Genomic DNA, 21,448 nt, shown 5'->3' with positions numbered 1-21,448 from the left:
TAAGGGGAGGAGGAGGAAATCATGTCTTTTATTGGTTGAAGTACAGTAATTAATTATATTTAAAGAATTTTCTGCACAGCATTAAATGCTATTCCCTAGCTGACAAGTGAAATGGCAGCAGGTATACAAAATAACAGAACTAATTTAAGCACAGACAAGCTTAGACTTGAGTGAAAAAAAGACTTGGGTCTGTCATACCCAGATGCGCAGCCACCAAGAACCCATGCTCTCCAGGGGAAAAAGGGAAAGAAAGATTTTGTTTTAATTACACACATCACAAATTCTTTAGGAGCACATATCCCACATGCAATACTTCCCTTCTTTGTAGCCAAATATGACACAGCAGAACAGAGCCAATCCACCTCCTACCAGGATTCTGCCTTTCCTGTACTAGAAAAACATTCAACATTTTCCCAGCAATTATGCAGCCACATGTGCTAAGAAAAAAAAAATACCAAAAGCTGATAATGAAGATGATTCAAACATTTCTTTTCCCCAGTACAATGGCCAAAAGCGTTCTGAACAGGTAGTTAAAACGCCCCAAAATTCTCTCAACCAGCCCTGACAGGTAGCAACCATTCATATACATTTTTTTCCTAGTACACAGTTGTTAGAGATTTAATCTGTTGTTTATACTTCAATCCTGAAGAGAAATATGTAAAATTAATAGGGTTATGCAAAACAAAAAAAACTCAAAACGTGCCAGCACTTTTCCTATGAACAGTAAGAAGCGCTCATCCAAAGGCAAGTTTAAGATGCATAAGACAACATTTAGGAATTAATTACTTGACTATGTAGCTTCTATGATACAACTGTAGATGCTCTACTCCAGGAATTATGTTACAAGAAAATGACCTCACCTGGTAACTGGTAAAGGGTTAAACATACTCACTCTTGACAGCAAAATCTCCTGAAATATTAAGTAAAGCCATGCATGGGAGAGGGCATTTTCAGAAGGATCCACCAAATACAATTTCTAAAACCAGCCATGTTTTTCCCGTAACAGAGAAACAGAACTGTCAGGCAAATTGCATAAGCTGTACTCGGACATGACATAGACAGTACAAGGCAGAGAAGTAGTTCTCCAGTTCTAAGCCCTTTCAATTCTGCAAAAATTGGCATCCTAAGAAGCAGAGTCCTAGTTTAATAGCTAGACTTAAGAGCAATCAGCAAAATTATGGGAGAAGATGCAACAAGTAAGCTTTAACATCACAACTGCATTCAAAGGTTATGTTTCTAACTTAATAAAACCACAAGTTAAGCTAATATCCATAGCAGATTACCTCAGTCCTTGCACTTCATTATCCCCACACTGCCCAGCTCTAAATGTCCACCATACATGCATATATCACATCATGTATTAAATTTCTTACAGCCACATGAAATACACTAGTGAAACATAATACATGGTGTGCTTCAACTACCACTACGGGAGGGACCAGAAATTTACTGAATTAACTGAGGAAATATGAAAAGCTTGAAGTCCTTTGACCCAAGCATCTGATTTACTGCTGCAACTTAAGAAGCGGAGATCAGAGAGTCCAGGGGAGTCTATTCAGCTACCCCTCACCAAAAAGCAAGGGTGCTAACAGCAGGAAGCAAACCATGATCCCAACATACATAACTGGAACAAAAAAGGAAAGGGGCATCTCCAAAACTCTCATCTCAAATGTTCCCTGACCCAAAGATGTAAGGGCTATATCCAGATAGCGAGCCAAACCCAAGTCCTGGACTGGATTTGTAGGAACAGTTGCTTATATTCGCTATACTGAGGAAGATCACAAGGAAAACATCCAGTGCAGTAAATTCTTCACTACAGATTGTCTTAGAAAGTGGGTTTGGGGGTTTGGGTGTGGTTTTGTTTTTTGGGGGGTGGGGTGTTAAGGAGAAGCAGGAGGCAGCTGAGCTGAGACATCTGTGATTGTGATATCTTTAAGGCAATCTATGAAGAGACTGCCAAAGACAGCTAAACAGCTATATCGGAGAAAAAGCCATAGAGAACAAGCTGTCTGCTGGCCCCACCTAGGGCTGCATACTGCTCCAGTTGTTCTCTGCCTCCTTCAGACCCAAGAAAACGAAAGTGGTTGTCTGTAGCAACTCCTAAGAGAAGCAGAAATCACATATATCAGGTCTAACCAACAGGCAAATGTACACCACCTTGAAGGTGTCGCAGCAGAAAGCTGTTCAATGGTCATTCATCACACTAACTACTCTTCATGGCTGCTTATCCACATGGGTACTAGTTATACTGCTAACTGACCAAGAATGAATAAGCAGCTACCAATCAGCTCTCCATATCCTAACACTGTCAGGAACAAACTCATCCTGCAGACAATCCCATGTGTTTCAAAATGCTATCAGAGGACAGCTTTGGCTTCTCTGATCATGTGATGGGGTTCCATGTGCTTGTAGGTGAGAATGTAGAAGATTTCAAGGAATTAACACACAAAAGCAGCTATTCCGGCTTGCTAACTTGAGTGAAGAATATTTTACACTAGTATCATGAGCAAAATATCAAGAGTCCACAGACGATATACCAGGGCAACCTGAACAAGAGCCTAAAAGTAAGAACAAGTAATTATTCACACACAGTTCATAAGAAACAAGCAACCAATCCATCAGTCTTAGAGGTATGCATACTAACATATGAAGCATAAGAAAAGGAGCTAGAATTCTTTGAATGTGATCAAGACTACGATCTACTCCAAAAGAGTCCATTCCCGGCTGGAATACTAACAGAAAGAGGATACAGTCAGTTCATAGAAAAAAAAAAACAAAACCACCAACCAAAACAAAACAAACAACATGCTGGAGGGAAGGGATGCCATCCAGAAGGACCTTGACAGGCTTGAAAGGTGGGTCCATGCGAACCTCATGAAGTTCAACAAGGCCAAGTGCAAGGTCCTGCACCTGGGTCGGGGCAATCCCAAGCATAAACACAGGCTGGGCAGAGAATGGATTGAGAGCAGCCCTGAGGAGAAAGACTTGGGGGTGTTGGTTGATGAGAAGCTCAACATGACCTGGCAATGTGCGCTTGCAGCCCAGAAGGCCAACTGTATCCTGGGCTGCATCAAAAGAAGCGTGGCCAGCAGGTCGAGGGAGGGCATTCTGCCCCTCTACTCTGCTCTCATGAGACCCCACTTGGAGTACTGTGTTCAGCTCTGGGTCCCCCAACATAAGACAGCCATGGACCTGTTGGAGTGGATCCAGAGGAGGGCCATGAAGATGATCAGGGGGATGGAACACCTCTCCTGTGAAGACAGGCTGAGAGAGTTGGGGTTGTTCAGCCTGGAGAAGAGAAGGCTCCGGGGAGACCTTATAGCGGCCTTCCAGTACCTGAAGGGGGCCTACAAGAAAGCTGGAGAAGGACTTTTTACAAGGGCATGTAGTAATAGGACAAGGGCTAATGGCTTTAAACTAAAAGAGGGTAGATTTAGATTAGATATAAGGAAGAAATTCTTCACTATGAGGGTGGTGAGGCACTGAAGCAGGTTGCCCAGAGAAGTTGTGGATGCCCCATCCCTGGAAACATTCAAGGCCAGGTTGGACGAGGCTTTGAGCAACCTAGTCTAGTGGAAGGTGTCCCTGCCCATGGTAGGGGGGTTGGAACTAGATGATCTTTAAGGTCCCTTCCAACCCAAACCATTCTAGGATTCTAAATCCAAGTGCCCAGGAGTGTTATGCCCTATATCTAAAGGATGTAAGCATCACAAATGCAAAGAGAGGTATCTTGGAAGTCTACAAATAATAAAAGGAGGAAAGCACATGTGTGCTATCAAGCTGCAAGCTTACTACAGACCATCAAAAACAGTGGGCAGACAGATGATCACTCTTCTACCTGTCCAGAAAAGGTAAGAAAAGCATAGGACTTCTTGTTACAAGGAGATACTAAGAACCTAGGCACCTACTGGGAACGGAACATAGCAGAAGTCCAGTGAGAGTTCAAGGAACATACTTTTTTAAAACATAGAAAGCAACCAGAGACTCTTCCTTTAGCTGTAGCCAGCAAGAAAGAAGTGGTTGACAGTAAACAATGAGAGGCAGTTTCATTGGAAGTGAACCATCAAGTCAATGGTTACTGAAGAGGGAAAGGAAGGAAGAACAGCAAGAGTCAGATTTAACATCACTAAATAAGAGCTCGCAGAAGGCAAGTCTAAGGAAAGGAAGAGCTAATTCTCAAATGACACAATAGATACAAACAAATTCAAGAAAACCAAGCACAGCAAGAGAATAGAAAACATAGCAAGAGAATAATGACTCAGAAAAAGCACACAGAAAGGGAATAACAAGCATAACAAATGGCAAGAGAATACAGGGGACTAATCGAAAAGGCTAAAGGCACAAAACGAAGTAATTCTCACAAAACAGCTTGAGGCTACTAAGAAATCATTCTATCAGTACACTACTACCACTAAGAGAATTGGTCCACTACTGAATAAAGAGGGAAAACAGATTAATGAAGAACAAGGCCTCACTAAAGAGATCAACTACAAGCAGGTGACTAGCACAATTAGCACAAATAAATGGGTAAAAATACCCAGAGTCAGCCTATTACTGGAAATAGCCATACTTACATTTTTTCCCAAGTTGGCTAGATCTGGTAACATTCAACCAAGTTGTTCAGGAAATCCTCTGAGCCCCCTCAAAATCAATAATCCTGTCTTTGAAAAACTCATGGAGGATGCCTGAGATATCAGAAGCTTAGAAAAAGGTGAACTATATAAAACCTTTCTTTAAAGCAAATAAAGAGCCTCACCCCTCAGAAAAACCCAAAAAACCCAAAAACTGAGGGAAGAGAAAAGGGATGATGAGGGCAGAAACACCTGAGGAATAATATTGGCTTGTCTTCAGTTCTCAGAAAAGTTAGTCAAATATATTCAAACAAATCTTTTTAAGCACTTAGATGATACCAAGAGGAGGAACAGCCACCTTGGTTGTGTCAAAAACAAGCCATGTCAAACCAGTACAACTTTCTTCCATGACAGAGTTACACAGGGGAGAAAGAACAAACATCATTATTTACTTGATTAAGGTTTGTGACAGCCTTAATTACTGAGACTTTCTCATAGCCACACTAAAAAGCAAGATCTTGATAGAACTACCATGAATTTCCAAATAGGCATAGGTGACTATATGCAAAAGAGGAGTCAACAAGGTCAGACTGTTGGAAAAAAGCTAATGCTACCTTGGGATGTATAGCTTATGTGACACATGACATAATCCTTCCACCTAATACTACTCCAGTAAGTCTCAGAGGGACAACTGCAACTCATTCTGAACACAGGTCTTCAAGCCAGACAGGAACAGCTGGAGAAAAGCCACAAGAGAACAACTACCCGACATAGACAATATTACCTGCCAGGAAAGGCTGAAAGAACTGGGGACACCAAGCTTACAGATCAGAATACTGAGGGGAGGAAACGTCAGTTCTCTGTATCCACAGCAAACAGAACAAGCAATAAAATGTGTGAATTGCAGCAAGGGACATTTCTATGCAATAGAAAATTAACAGCAAAGTATTTAAGGACAAAGATAGGCTGCTTGGTGAGGCTGTGGAGTCTCCATCAACGAGGTCATTTTAAGAGCAGGTTAGACAGACGTATAATCAGTGCTGTCTCCACTGGCCAGAAGACAGATAAATGAATGAGATAAAAACAAGGATGGAATGAAACTTGAAGTCAAGATTTAATAGCACTGGTAAGAGATTCTGGAATATTACATTCAGCTCTGGTATCAAACTTGAGATGGTTAAAAAAGTGCAGAAGGAACCAGAGAACTGAGCACCAGTGCACACACTTAGAACAATTGAGTGTCTAATGAGTTTTGGTTATGAAAAAGGAAGTTGAGGGGTAATTATGTTACAGTAAACAAGTACCTTCACAAGAATAAAACATCAGGTTCTAATGGGCTCTTCAACAAGAAAAATTCCCAAACCCACACCCAAGAACCATGGCCTATTCAGCGAGGATACCTTTGTAACAGAATGAAATTAAAGGTAGGTGTTTCAGTAAGATTGTAGCAAAGCATTTTTGCAGAGAGTGAGCAGCTATTTTAGAGTAGCAGCAAGTCTGGCTACTTGGCTAGCATGAGATTTAAAAGGTAAAGCAAGCATAGTTAAATTAGCATGGTTACGAGCAGTACTCTGAAAGATGGTTGCTTGGATTTATGTCTGCTTCCTAGAGTGCAATTACAAAAAATAACCAAAACAAACCAACAAAAAATGCCAAAACAAAAAAACAACCTTAAAGAAAATGAATTGTATTTTTCAGACAAATCATCCACCTTTTAATATGTATCAAGGTAGATAATTACTAATACTGATGTCCATTAATATTTTAAAAGAAGAAAAAAAGCTCTATAATCAGTAAAGTCTACCTAAAACAATTCACAAAGGGAAAAAAAAGGTCCACAAATCTCAATTCCCCTGGTAGCTAGCCAGCTCCTGATACACCGCTGCGCTCAGACTGCCTGCCTGCTCAGTGCCTGCTCACCAGTTACCCAAATGCATGCTCTCTCTCATGAATGTACAACAAGTAAAAGTGTGACTAGGAAGATGGAAAAAAAGACAGCCTAATTAGAAGGATAAATCCACACAGTAGAAGTGGGACATATAGCCACCTTTTATGCCTTTCCCACCACTATTTTCTGGCATTATAGTGGAGTTGTAAGCCTATCCAATGTAATTTCCTTTCAACTAGGCCAACTAGATCAGGATGTCTGACCACAAAGATGGCTGGATTTCCAGAAAGAGGAGTTACAGTCATCCTCTCTGATCACTAGTGTCGATCAAATTTTGCTTAAGAGGAAAGGAATAATCACAACAACATATTGGAGGGGCAGACTCAACAGGTGCCAGAAAGACATCTTCCTTCAGTGATCCTCTCATGGTTTAACGAAAGGGATTCGTGCTCTGCTAAATCCCGCTAAGCAGAGACGCCTACAAAAGAAATAATCATCAGACGTAACAACTCCCTGACCACGTACTAACACTCATTAATAGATTATTCCTATACTTATTCAAACTCTCCCATGACATAGACAGCCCCCCTACAAAATATCAATTTTGGTGAAAAAGATTAAAACAAGGACACTAAAAATTTACTAGTCATAAATACAAAGCCTTAAAAGCATCAATAAAGGCAGATTCCATTGGATCAACTTTTTTTGCTGATCATGAGTTAATACAAACACTAGAAAACCCTTTGCATGTAACTTAAAGTTAAATTACTCAAGCAAACTATGCAAAAGAATGTATTTGTGGCAGAAGTGTCAGAGATAAGACAATGCAAGCAAAATAAAACAGTGAAGACTAACTTCCTGCTATAAAAAACAAAATACATGAGTCAAACTATAGAAAATTATTTTCTCATCAGAATTCATCCCTAACTTGGGAAAACAATCAAAATGTAAAAATACAACTATTTAGGAATGATTTTTTTAATATTAGGGCAATACCTCAAGTATCCTTGTATTACAACATTGCACACTATGTATCAGCCATTTCGCCAAGCCAAGACTTCATGGAAAAAGCTAATGATAGGGATGTTGACTTTCTCAAGATTATCATAAATATTAACAGGGTTGGGAGTGACTTTCTTTAACGGATTTTTTTAGTGTCTTTAGTATAAGGGAGGTTTAACACTGGTTACAATCTTCTAGGCTTTAACAGAAAACAGACACAGACTACCATAGACTTTTGCAGCTTAGCTGTCAAATCATCAAAAATACCTTATTGACTGAGAGGATAAGCCAATCTCACTAACAGGTAACATCATTAGGTGCAACCCGCTGCCTTCAGAGTTTGTTTCAGAACTGGCTTTACATTTAGACAAGTACTCATTTTTATGTCCTTAGTCAAAAGCCACAAAGGCAAAAACACATTCAGACTTCTATTTGAAAGCTCTACTTGTACTTAAGGAATAAATTCCCACAGGCCATTACTAGTAATGTTTTAACAAATTCCTGGGGACCAGAACAATCCCCTAAACCTTACACAATCACTAGATTTTTTTAACTGATTAAAAATGAAAACATAGGCTCAGAATGACTTTAAATATTGACAAAAGAATATTCCTCTTCATTCTTATTATGAGGACATGACACAGCCATCAAGTTTAAAAAAACACGCAACAAGCAGTCTAAATAATATTCAAAGTATGCGTGATTAAGTGTCATGATTTCCCCATAATTCTGAAAAACAGTAAGCTAGGTCGCCAATGACAGCACTTCCGAAAACATTAAATAATAGTTAACAGTTAATATTTAAGTTAGTTACTATGCAATGTTCCTCAATACAAAGTTCCTCCTCCTCCTACATTAAGATTTCAAATTTATAGCTAGTGGAGGATACTGTACAAGTATGGTAGCCTGTTTTCAGGACAGAAAAAATCATTATAATTTTTTTAAAGCAATGTATATCTGAAAATTATGGAAGTTTAATTTTGTCCACTTTTATCCCTGTGGTTCAGACTCTTAGCCAGTTATGACACTAACAAAAAAAAAACCCAGTCAACTTCAGGCTGCTGCTGCAAGCTATCTCAAATCACAGCAGACACCAGTACAATTCCCTGCAGACTCCCTAAGAAGCAGCGGAGAATGACAGTATAGTGGAGATGAATCTTGGGAGCAGCCAGGAAAAAGTAGTAAAGATAAAATAAAGATGATCACACAGATAAAACTGCAAAGTTTCTTCTGACAGTAAAGGAGTGTTCTATCTCTTGCTGAGTGACAAAATAAAACCTTAATTCATCTGAAGCCTATTCCAGTGAAGACTTGGGTTTCAACTACACTTTATCTATAGCCACATAGATAAGTTATGGTCGTTAAAATAAAGTGGTGAAAAATTTCTAGTGAACCTCAGCTAAACCACTAACTTGCCATCTGTTGTGGCAGCAGCTTATTGAAGATAAGCAGCCTGGAAGCATTACAGCAATTAAGAAATCTTTTGGTCATTAACTCCACACCAATTAAACACTAAAGGCTGGCAAAACTGTACTGTGGCTCAGAACTGCTTTTTAAGGCAAACTTCTGTTCCCAATGACTGGTTTCACCATGAGACCCAGTGTGGCGAAGAACCTTTAAACATTCACTCAGGCACTTTTTTGTCCATCAGCAGCCCTAACACATATGTACGTGTTCTCCTAATCCAAAAAAATGTACATGCACACATACAAAGTATTTACTTCATGCCTATACTTACATAGCAACATCATTAATCCACGTTCAAAAATGCCATGTTTTAAAAAGCTTGGATGCATGCACACACATATGAGCATGCACACACACATTCTCACTCACGCATCTGTCCAGGAAAGTGTCTCTGGGCTTGCGTCAACATTAGTGTTATCCAAATTCAGAGCCTCACATCCATCTCTGTGAAATACTCCCTACAACAAGTTTGAAATAGTCAACTATTGCGTTCAATATGGTTATAGAATTTGAAAGAGGTTCCGTAACTTCTCGTAATATTCACAAACTAACCAAAGTCTGCTTATGAAAACATGTTAACTCAAGGTATTTTTAAATCACATTGTTAGTTTGTTGCACCTAGATCAATGGGAAAAAACCCACTTAATAGAAAATAGCTGAACTACCCTTGTGTACAATTCAGTGGTAGCACCACCTTCATAGCTTCGGAAGAGTTCTGCTGAGAGCTAAAGCTACTATTTCTGCACATAGGAAAAAAAAAAAAACCACCCAAAAAATCAGAAAACAAGCTTTCACTTTCAAAAAAAAAAATCATCTTAGTTTAAAACCAAAATTACTTTAGTCCCAAAATACAGAAGAAATCCAAAAGTTTGCAGTGCCCACAGTTAGTGCACTGACTCCAACCACATCAACATACAGCTCTTTGCACTAGTTCTCTCTCTTTGAAAAAAGCCTCAAAGAGAAGAAGCGGGTGGCAGAGTGCATTCAAGTCTGGCACCCCTGCCTAAAGCCACTTCTTTTGTTTGTAAGGAGCTGTCATTGATGCAGTCTGACAGCACAAAGTTTAAAGCAGAACAGGAGTCAAGGTAGAGCCTTACGGCACTTTGCAGAACATTACATGTACATTACATTTAATACAGTTTCCAACAAATTTCAGCACTACACACAATGAGATACGCCCTAATAAAGAAATACATAGATTTTAAAGTCATGGCTTGCATTAATAAACTTCTCCCAGAAGTAGGATTCAATTGACAACCTTCTTTTCTTTCCCTCAACTTACAATACTGATATAATTAAGTTTATTTTAGATGTCACTAATGACAGACACTCAAAACCTATGAAGGACATGACCAAAACTCATTAGTCAAGTTTAAAAAAAAAATTGGTTACATAATGTCATACTCAGTTAATATGTTCAAGAGTCTTTCTTTCATGAACTTGCTTGCCCATTTCAAAAGGTTAAGCATATTTCATGTAACATCAATAACGTTCGCTCTTTTACAGCTCTTTCTCTCCTTATCCACATTAACTCTTCTCCTACATCATCCAAAGGGAAAGAAAAAGCCATTTTAGTCTTATTCTATCCTTCCAAAGACCCCATCCTCATTCACTAACCACAGACTTCTCTTAACTTACCAGATCTGGAACTGCCACCTGTTTCCTCTGACAGATGGGGAGAATAAGAGTAGACCAAAAAAGACCAGTCCCTGAGAAAGCAGTATTTTGCTACATACAAAGTATATCCAGATGCTGTTTCTGGGTCTTGTTCAGACCTCAGTCTAGTTGGTAAATATCCAGGTTTACAGCTCCCACATAGTTAGTGGTGGTACAGAAAGAACGTTTGATGGACATGGCTGAACACTGAGTTATTATGCATCAGCTCTGGCAGAAGGTAGACAGCCATGCTAGCACACAGCTGTGCTAAGTCCACCTGAGAGGCAGATTACTACCATGAATCCAGATCATATATTATCTTAGATGACCAACTTTTGATGAAAGCTGGCTCAGGAGATGGATGGTCCTAACACAACATGCCATATGCATTTCCCCCCTTCCCAATAGCTTTCTGAATGTTATAACTAAATGAGATTCCCATTACAGAATCATAGAATCATAGAATCATTGAGGTTGGAAAAGACCTCTAAGATCATCGAGTCCAACCATCGACCCAACACCACCATGCCCACTAAACCATGTCCCTAAGTGCCTCATCTACTCGTCTTTTAAATACTTCCAGGGATGGGGACTCCACCACTTCCCTGGGCAGCCTGTTCCAATGTTTCACCACTCTTTCAGTAAAGACATTTTTCCTTACATCCAATCTAAACTTCCCCTGGTGCAACTTGAGGCCATTTCCTCTCGTCCTGTCACTAGTTACTCGGGAGAAGAGACCAACACCCACCTCGCTACAACCTCCTTTCAGGGAGTTGTAGAGAGCGATGAGGTCTCCCCTCAGCCTCCTTTTCTCCAGGCTAAACAACCCCAGTTCCCTCAGCCGCTCCTCATCAGACTTGTCCTCCAGACCCCTCACCAGCCTCGTTGTCCTTCTCTGGACACGCTCCAGCACCTCAACGTCCTTCTTGTAGTGAGGGGCCCAAAACTGAACACAGTATTCGAGGCGCGGCCTCACCAATGCCGAGTACAGGGGCACGATCACTTCCCTACTCCTGCTGGCCACACTATTTCTGATACAGGCCACGATGCCATTGGCCTTCTTGGCCCCCTGGGCACACTGCCGGCTCATGTTCAGCCGGCTGTCAACCAACACCCCCAGGTCCTTTTCCAACAGGCAGCTTTCCAGCCACTCTTCCCCAAGCCTGTAGCGCTGCATGGGGTTGTTGTGACCCAAGTGCAGGACCCGGCACTTGGCCTTGTTGAATCTCATACAGTTGGCCTCGGCCCATCGATCCAGCCTGTCCAGGTCCCTCTGCAGAGCCTTCCTACCCTCGAGCAGGTCAACACTCCCACCCAACTTGGTATCGTCTGCAAACTTACTGAGGGTGCACTCAATCCCCTCATCCAGATCATCGATAAAGATATTAAACAAGACCGGCCCCAACACTGAGCCCTGGGGAACACCGCTCGTGACCGGCCGCCAACTGGATTGAACTCCATTCACCACAACTCTCTGGGCCCGGCTGTCCAGCCAGTTTTTGACCCAGCTCAGAGTACACCTGTCTAAGCCGTGAGCCGCCAGCTTCTCTAGGAGAATGCTGTGGGAGACGGTGTCAAAGGCCTTGCTGAAGTCCAGGTAGACCACCCATTACTGTAAACCTCCTTCAGCTTCTGATGCTGTAGAGGAACATGCCTACTACTCTAACCTTTATTCTCCAATACCCTCTTTGGGGAATAATTTCAGCAGTTACTTCCGCCATGCTTGCAGATTTCCTAAAGGAGGTGAGTGAGACCTTAAGGGGGAGGGAAAAAGAAGACTACACAAAAACACCTCTCAATTATTTCACTGTTGTCCACAGAAACCTAAGTACTAAATGCCTTAGCATAGACTTAAGTTGCCAGCATTTACATTCCTAACACAAACATTCCTCAGAAAACTAGATAGTTATGGGTCCATGGAGCCCTTTACATTTTCACAGGACAACTACCGGATTTAATTACTATAGCTAACATCAATCACAATATTTAATAAACATATCAATCACTAGAGTTTCATATGCTAGTGACGCATGTATTTATATACAATCTTTAGAAAGCTTACCTCTTCAGCATATTCACAGATTTGGGACATAAACCAACCACTGCCCAGTTCTCTACACTGTCTGGTTTTGCTTTAACTTTTAAGCAGAGAAACTGTTATTTCCAAAAAGAGCAACAACTGACTTAGGGATCAAAGTGAGCAAAGCTGACATTGCAATGCAAGCCATGACTAAACTAACATTTTTGATAGCGTAGGCATAATTAATATCTAAAAGAATAAAGATGGGCATCTGAAAATTTAGATCTAGAACAGTGAAGTCCCCTGGTCTGCCAGCCGGACACTTCTATCCAGCCTGCTACCTTTCCCTGGAGAAGACAAGGAACAACCTATTTAGAGCAGCAAACACTGCCCCAACAGCTGATCACATCCTCCATCTGTTCGCAGCTCAACACAGACCACTGAACTGCTGCCAAAGCAGTTAAAAAAAAAAAATCCAGCAGCTTTTTCTAAGAGCAACTGCCATCCATGCACACTCCCAGAAATTAGTCTTCGCTGCCTATTGCGGCGTAGGGCTCCTGGTCCCTCCTGCACCACCAGCAATTCACCTCCCACAGCCACCTTATAAGACAAGTAGAAGATGAGACCATAAGAGAAGCCATAAAACTCAATGCCATGGCTGACAAGTCTGCTCTAGATCAAGGCAGTCCAAAGCTCTGGACTTCAAAATAATGACTTTTGTAACCCTGTAAAAACTTAATTATTTACCTGGATGATTGCGGTCTCATGTTTTTGCAGTTCCTTCAGAAGCAAACACTTGACAAAGCTACTACAAACCAGTTCAACAGATCAGTGTGTTAAAGGAGGACTACTGTAAAGATCTACTGTGCATGAGGACTTAACTTTGTGACATTCCACTCTTAAGTAACACTACAGAGGCATCTGCAACCTATTCTGTTTTATTTCTCTAGGCCTGAGAAGAGACTATGCATAGCAATATTTCATGGAAGTAGCCAGAGCTTTTCTTCTGAGAAATGCACAGTGGAGTCAATCTTTTGTTTCCTCCCTATAAATGAACAAAGTTATTCTTTCAGTTTTAAGAAATGACCCAGGGGGTCACTCACCTCAACCCTTTTGAACTCCAACTTTTTTTTTTTCTTTTTAAAAAGGAAGAAGCCATAACTGAATAGGCAAGTAGAGGCTATGCATGGCCTCCTACAGAGATTTTCCATACTATCCAACTTTGGGCACCCAGCTTGTACCAAAGTCCCTCAAGGCTTCCTTTAATAGAGAGTGGAGAGAGATGGCCACTCTACAGAGTGATGCAGAACCGGAGTGCCTCCCGCTCAGATGCCTGAGTATGTTCTATCATTACTAGGAATTTTGAGATGGAGGGAACTACATTTGTGGCTTGTGCAACAGAAGATAAGTTGATTATTTAAGAACATGGTTAAAGTTCACACTCCAAGAAAGTTCAGGTCCTACCTGAACAACTTCAGTTCAACAGCCTCAAACAGGCTCGCAGGCAACCCCATTAATTTTTCCCCTAAAATCCACTTCGTAAAACAGTGCTCAGACTAACTTTTGCACCACTAAAGCAATTGTACATTCTGTATATAAAAAAAGAAAATATATAGAAAAGATATAAAAACAGAAACTATGTACTACAGGAAAATTACTATGTTGCTCAGACCTATCTTTAATACTATTTCTGGTGTGTTTCCTCACATGGCTAGGAGGTGAAGGTCAATAATGTCATAGGCTGCCTTGAATTTTTACAATAGAAAATTAAGTAATTCTCATGTCAAAAAACCTTGAATTGTTACAATAGAAAATTAAGTAATTCTCATGTCAAAAAAATAATGGCATATTTATTTTATTGCATTCTCAGCCAAGCCTCAATTTGGGCAGTTCCCATAATAACATTAAGAGCGGCATCATAAATGTCATTTCCCAGTTGAACTCTTCATTTGCAGCACAAGAAATTTGGAACTTGTAGATTAAGATATTAGCAGAGAAAGAACTGAACTGCAGCATTCTTCTATCCATTTAACTCAATTTTTTCCTTCTGTTTAATTATCCTAGAGTATTCCATATGTGAAATTTTCCTTTCTCAAAACAGAGCAGTCCAAAGCTACCTCGGTCACTATTAAAATAAAAAATTTACCACAAGTAAGGAAAATGTAGGGACTGTTTTCATTACCTTAATAAAAGAGGATATATGACCTCCTTTCCCACCAGTGAAGGAGCCCTGACAAATATTAAATCTTCTTTGATTACCCAGATCCATATAAACCTGGAACACTGCCTAGCACATCCATGAAGCCCTGTACATCCTAAGTAAAGCAAGTTTATTTCCCAGTTATTTCTCCTAGTAACTTCTCCACAACACATCTTCAGCAGACCTGTATTTGTTAAGGACCACCCTCGCTACACATACATCAGGGACTAAACATTAGTCTTGTAGGCACCAAACACCACCAAATTGAATTTCCACATCCACTCAGCTCTCCTTGCCAGGCAAGGAGAAGAGAGTAAGCCCGGATCCCTTCCTTACACAGACTGTAAAGGAGAAAGGATCTGAGGGCTCCCCTCAAGATGGGATACCACTGCAAAAGAATAAATGCCATAACCAAGAAAACGATGTGATATTAAATACCTAAATGAAGCTTCAGGTACTGTTTGGGATCAAAAAAAATTGCAGGACAAGAACTAGACAGGAACCCTGAATATTCTCATCAATATGCATCTATTTCAGAACTAACTTTTCATACTAATCTAGTTCCAAATTAAATCAACAAGGTTTCATTTCCACAGTCAGGAAACAAAAGTTTGGAGGGGCAGGGAGTCACTGTGGTTTTTTAGAGTAAAAGATTTCTCTCAATCTCTCTCAACCATTTTGCAACTAATACAGCAAGAAAAAAAAAAACAACCACAACTCTTTGCCTTCACACCCAGAATCAAACGTCTCATAACAAAGCCATAGGAGGATACTTAGCTAGTACAGATTATACACCGCTGAACCAGATGCCATTTTTTGGACACACTTTCCACATGTTTCATTTAACAATTCACAACTGATTATTCTCGTTATCAATTGACCATGATATAGCAGGTGCAGGAGGTGGGGAAGAAATGGAGCGCTCGGGGATTGGATATACGTCAAGGTCATGAGTACACACAGGCACACACTTCCCAGGAGCAGTATTACAAGATCTGAATGAACCACTAATACGTGTGCCTGTAGTCTCAGCTCTGTTACCTGAAAAATGCCTTAACTGATCAAGGGAAGAAGCTAAGAAAGAGCTATTAATGTGAATGTTGTGCAACCATTAAGCTTGTTTTAAAGTTTGAAATGCTCTGGTTAGATTCATTTAAGTCACAATAGATTCTCTTTCTAAATTAGCAAGTTAACTCAACCATACCACCTGAACCCAGTCCTAATAGTTTCATCCCATTCTGTCACATCTCCTTTTATTAAAAACAAACAAACAAACAAACAAACAAACCAGCAGAGCATAAGCTCTTCAGGGCAGGGACTGCACGTGTATATAAGAGAGAGTGAACTGCATTTAGTCAGAGGAACAAATGTGCTACCAGATTGTCAAAAAGACTTACTTTTCATTGAGTAAGCATTATGAGTAGTTTAGAAGTACCTGCTTCCTCAACCTGAAGAACAGAGGTTACAATACTATTTTATTTATTGGAATTTATCTAGTTTACCTGAGCCTTGACAAAAATTGGCCAAAATAAGTTTGCATCTGGAGAGGAGGAAGCCCTACATGAAAGTACAAAAGCTAGCTATTTGCTGAACTTCTGAGTTCTTGACAAAGCTCCTCTTTTGTACACTATTTCTTTTGAATGTTTGAATCATGGAGGGGGAAAGAGAGAAAAGGGAAAATCTCAAACAACAAATCAAGCACAGATATCAGTAAAATGCAATGAACTACAAAGCTCCTGAAAAAATTGGTCTAAAAGGTGGCAACGTATGGTCTGCTATGCATAGAATCTCTATTTAAAAAGCAGTATCTCATAATAAAGGAATAGTCCAGTGAAATATTTTATGAGAATTCTAAAGCAGACAGCTCTCAAATGTAAGAAGATTTAATGCATTACTACCCTTGACAGACAAACAATACTTTGAAAAATGCAAGTGAGAGAATTGTAAAATGGCTACTAAATTATTCCCCTTAATAATGCAAGATCAGTCAGGCCTGTAACAAAAACTATTACTGTAGCTGATCAGCCACTGACATACAGCTCTTCACTCCTAAGTACCTGAACGTATTAAGGAACAGCCAATTTTACTACAGTATATCTGTAAGTTATGGAGTGGCTGACAATCAAATGCATCTCACAGCATCAATAATCCAACCATCAGTCAAAAATGTATAGGATCAAATTATGAAGGCCTGATGCAATGCATTACTGAATTTTAAAAAAACCAACAGAAAGCAAGATCTATTTCTTTAAATATATACATTAAACTTCAAAATATTTATTTTATTTTCTGGTTACAAATTACTGTTATTTATAGGATACTTGACTCTTCACTCCATAACATTGCTGTAAATAGTTCTGTAAGGAAAAAATGTAACTCCTAGGGAAGTCCTGCAGCAGCACCACACAACTAAATGACTTTGTTTCTAGTTCCAGTTAAAGTCGACACAGTTACAGGTTTCCAAAACTGAGCTACTCCCTTGCACTGAAACACTGCCAAAGCATCCTTAATTCCACTACCATTCTAAAACATCTGACAGTGCTAGAGAGGATGAATTCGGATGCTATAAAGCATGTGCATGGGGCAACATAGCTTCCAGGAAGATTCCATTAGGAGTTGCCCACTTGCATCCCAGAACAAGACCTAGCATGTACTCTAACGCAGAATTTAGCCTACAGTCTTCAAAAAAACTCCAGATAAGACGTATAAAAACCTCAATTAAAATATATTTGTTAGCTTTAACAGGCTTAGCTAAAATTTCAATACTGGCACATGTACTTTTAGTTTCAACCATAAATTTAGTAATTTTAAAACTCTGATGAACCTGTTTTAGAAAGCAAGTTGAAAGTATACCTCATTCTGAACAATTCTTGACACACAAGAACGCGGAGCGTATACGGGATCATTCCTTAAACATCTTGTTTCACTCTATATTTTAGACAAGTTTTGGAAGAAGCATCTAATAGAACATTAGTAGGAGGATGTGCCCGCAACATCCAGAATGGATGTTCCCCTAAAACCAGGGAAGTGATGAAAGCATGCTAACAAGTAGAATTATGCTGTGCAGCAAATACAAAAACCTGGGTTGTTTTTTTTTTTTTTAATATTTTATATATTTTCAGACATTAAACATTCAAGCTTGTCCAGCAGAGAACTGGCTGATGATTTCTCTTACCCACTAACGGGAACTTTACAATATTCTGTATAAGATGAGAGTAAAGCAACTCTGGTTACTACTTTACAGCTATTAGCACATTGCTTACTCTCCACCCAGCCAAAACAAATATTGCACCTAATTTAGAAGTGATCAGTCATGTAAAATACACAGTTTTCTTTCTCAACTTCATCCAGAAACAACATATGCTAGTCTTTCACTCAAAGAAGGAAGTCTTGTTTTGACCATGTACCCTTAACTAGCAAATTATTAACCATTAAAGAGATCACATTTTCATGTCAGTAATAGTCATGTAATGATGCTTTAAGATTTCATCTTTGCTTTCATCCTTGAAACAAGATTATCAGTTAACTTTTAAGTACTGGCAACTTTCACGTCACCACCGTTGGAAAGGTATTGAAAATGTCAAGAAAAAGGTCACTGAAAGTGGAGGAAGTAACACCAACTTTAAAGGAGTTTTGCAGAGTACAAGCATTTACCTTTCAGAAACTGAGCACGGGGATTTATCTATCCTCAAAACCTAATTCTAATATGCTTACAGTTTGATTAAATAAGGTCTGTGTTGCAGGTTTATTCTAGCTTAACTAATTGATCTATCTAACCAACTTCTTAATTCCCCATTTGTCCATCAGTCTTCAGAATCACTTGTACCGCACTGTTAAGTGAAATGGAAACATTTGACAAATTGCATACATGTCTAAGAGTACAAACAAAAAAGATCAATTAAGACAAAGTTACAAATGCACTCAAAACAACATGTTGTGCATACTTGTAAGGCTATGAATAATATATCAGTACATATAATATACAGAAGTATTTTCCCAGAAATTTAGTGCTGAAATACCGTGTTTAATTTTGAAGATATGACTTATACTTTCCAAGTGAAGACTCCTGAAGACTGAGAAGTTTTATTAGGAACTACCTAGTCTGAAAGAAAGAAGAAACATGAAGTAGGAAGACTAGCAGTGATGTTGCCCTTTTAAGATGAATTTCAGAAAAAGGTCTGATACAGTGCTATTATGTTAGAACCAAAGTCCTAGACTACGCATCACCACAAGATACAAACATATCAAAATATCAGGGATAGTGGAGCCTTTGCTATTTGAATCACATCAGTGTCCCATTCCGCATATCACTCCACTGTTTGTTTTATTTCCCTTGGCATTATCATGTTTATTCCAACAATACCTAGGAACCTGTGCCTGCAAGAGCTTGCAATCTAAGATGTAAAACAAAACAAGATGCATCTTCCTGCTAGAGGTTTAACTAGAACAGAGTTTAGTGATGACTTGCAGAGTCACAAACAAAAACTTGCACACCTCTTCGCCATTATGCACATCATTCTTCTGGATATCTAAATTACGTAAAGGCTACTGTCCCAAAAGGAAATTATGCCTGAAGTAAGTGTCAGATTAGAACAGACATACAGAAATGGTTCATTTAAAGCACTGTGGATTTTGGGTAACCAAGTATGAGAGTGTAGAAAGGCAAGTTTTAAAGGGGGGGCGGGAGTTAATCTACAATCATCAAATTGCTTGTTGACCTAGCAAAATAGATGGGCACAAAATTACACGGGGAACAAAAAAAACCCATTTGTTACATCACGGTATTTCAGACAACCTACATCACAAAAGCCATTTCTTCTATTTCCCTCTCACGTGTACAACAAGTTTATGAGAGCAAGAGAGGAAATGGAGCAGGCTGTATGACATACACATGGAAGTCTGAAGTTGCTGTCAGCAGGAAATGCTTTTGTAAATATGATACCTAAACGCAAGCTTTGTGTAGATAACAAAAAATTTGGGGTAACCGTTATGAGAGAAAGGAACGTAAACTTATTTACTCTTTTGTCACTTCAGCCAGTAGGATACCTTTCTAAAGGCCTAATCCTTGAGCAATTTTTCTTGAAAAAAAAGACCAATTAAACCACACAATCTGCTCCCAATAAATTTCACCATATTATGAAATAACATAACAGATCTAAATTATTCCGAGGCAGCACCAGACAGCAAACCACAGCCCAAGCTACAATGAACCTCCTATGCTTAACGAAACTGACTACTGGAAAAAGGGCTCCAATATTAATGGAAAAAAAATATACACAAAGGTACATTTTTGCTTTTTCAAGGCCTGCCCACCTATTTCTTATAGCTCCTCCATTAAGGTCGTGCCAAAGCCCGAAGACCCCCGAGGATGGGGACCCTGGAGCCGGCTCCTGCCGGGATTTCAGGAGAAACCCCAGGGCGACACGGCCCCGAGCAGCCTGCGCTGCCCTTCCCCCACAAAGGGTGGGGAGCCGGGGACACTGCCCAGCCCCACCGCCCCGCCACGCAGGGCAGCGCCGCGGCCCCCCGCCGCTGCGAGGGGCCCAGCACTCGCTTCCCCCGCCCCGCCGAGGCCCCTGGGCCCGCACCCGCCGAAAAGGGCAGGAGGAGAGGGCGGATGGCGCGGCGGCAGCCCCCCAGCTGCCAGCGCCGCCCGCCCGGGTGGGTGTGTGCCGGGCCCGCCGCAGCGAGATGTCACCGCCGCCCGCCTCGGCCCCCCCCCTCACCTCGCCGTGTCCCGCCGCGGCCCCGCCGCCGCCTAGGGCTCCGTTGCCGGCGGTCGTCGCCGGCGCTGTCAGCAGGCCGCCCACCGTGCTCGGCGAGGCGGCGGCCGCCTGGGTCGCAGCCCGCAGAGGAGCCGCTCCCGCCGCCGCCCCGGCCTTGCCCAGGCCGCCGGCGCCGCCGCTGGGTCCCGGCCCGCCGGTGCTGCTGAGGCCGCCGCCCCGCTTGTTCTTCCGGCGCTTGGCTCCGCGCTTGGCGTCGGCCGGACTCATCGTGCCTGACACCCGGGCAAGGGAGGAGGGAGCGGGGGGGAGGAGGAGAGGGAGGAGGAGGGGAAGGGGCGCGGGGCCGCCGCGAACGCCCGGGAGCGGAGGGGACGGGTAGGGCCGGGGCACGGGCCACCCCGGGCGCCGAGGAGCGGAGCGCACCGACTGTCACGGCAACGGGGACTCCCTCGGCCCCAGCGCCGCTGACCAGAGTTACCGTCCAATATGGCGGACACAAGGGGAAAGTGATCCCCCTTTACGTCGGGGGGCTCCCCCTTGCGCTGACGGGAACCCGCCCCGCGGGGCACGCTGGGATGCGTAGTTCCCGCGCCGCACCACAGCCCGTCGCTGAGGGGACGGCGGACTACAACTCCCGGCGTGCACTGCGAGGCCCGCCTGGGCGCGGCCGGTGAGCTCATCCGTCCCCGCGGTGCCCGCTGGGGCCTGTAGTCCCCCCCACCGCCGTTAGCCCCGCCGGCCGACGCTGCCACCACGGTCAAGGGACTACACCGCCGCCCAGGAGCCGGCGAGCACCACGTGACGCGCGCCCCCCGCGCCTTAAAGGGGCCGCAGCTCGCGGTTGCTCCCGCAGGGGGCTGAGGCGCTACGGGCCGCGTTCCCTCAGAGCGGCGGGTGGGCTGCGGCCCCTTCCGCGGG

General features: G+C 41.8%; 1 protein-coding gene across 2 annotated transcripts in view; it reads right to left on the bottom strand.

Moving 5' to 3' along the window:
* Positions 1–20,588, bottom strand: part of FAM193A (family with sequence similarity 193 member A) — an 87,507-nt gene extending 66,919 nt beyond the window's left edge. The window contains exon 1 of one of the 2 annotated variants that reach the window (XM_076335818.1): positions 20,531–20,588. The gene's annotated coding sequence lies outside the window, so the exon portion shown is untranslated. The remainder of the gene's footprint in view (positions 1–20,530) is intronic. The other variant, XM_076335819.1, reaches the window with a different exon arrangement.
* Positions 20,589–21,448: the final 860 nt, after the last annotated feature.

The sequence above is a fragment of the Aptenodytes patagonicus genome, chromosome 4 (genome assembly GCF_965638725.1).
Source record: "Aptenodytes patagonicus chromosome 4, bAptPat1.pri.cur, whole genome shotgun sequence".
Classification (NCBI taxonomy): domain Eukaryota; kingdom Metazoa; phylum Chordata; class Aves; order Sphenisciformes; family Spheniscidae; genus Aptenodytes; species Aptenodytes patagonicus.
This window is presented reverse-complemented; position numbering and strand designations above follow the sequence as displayed.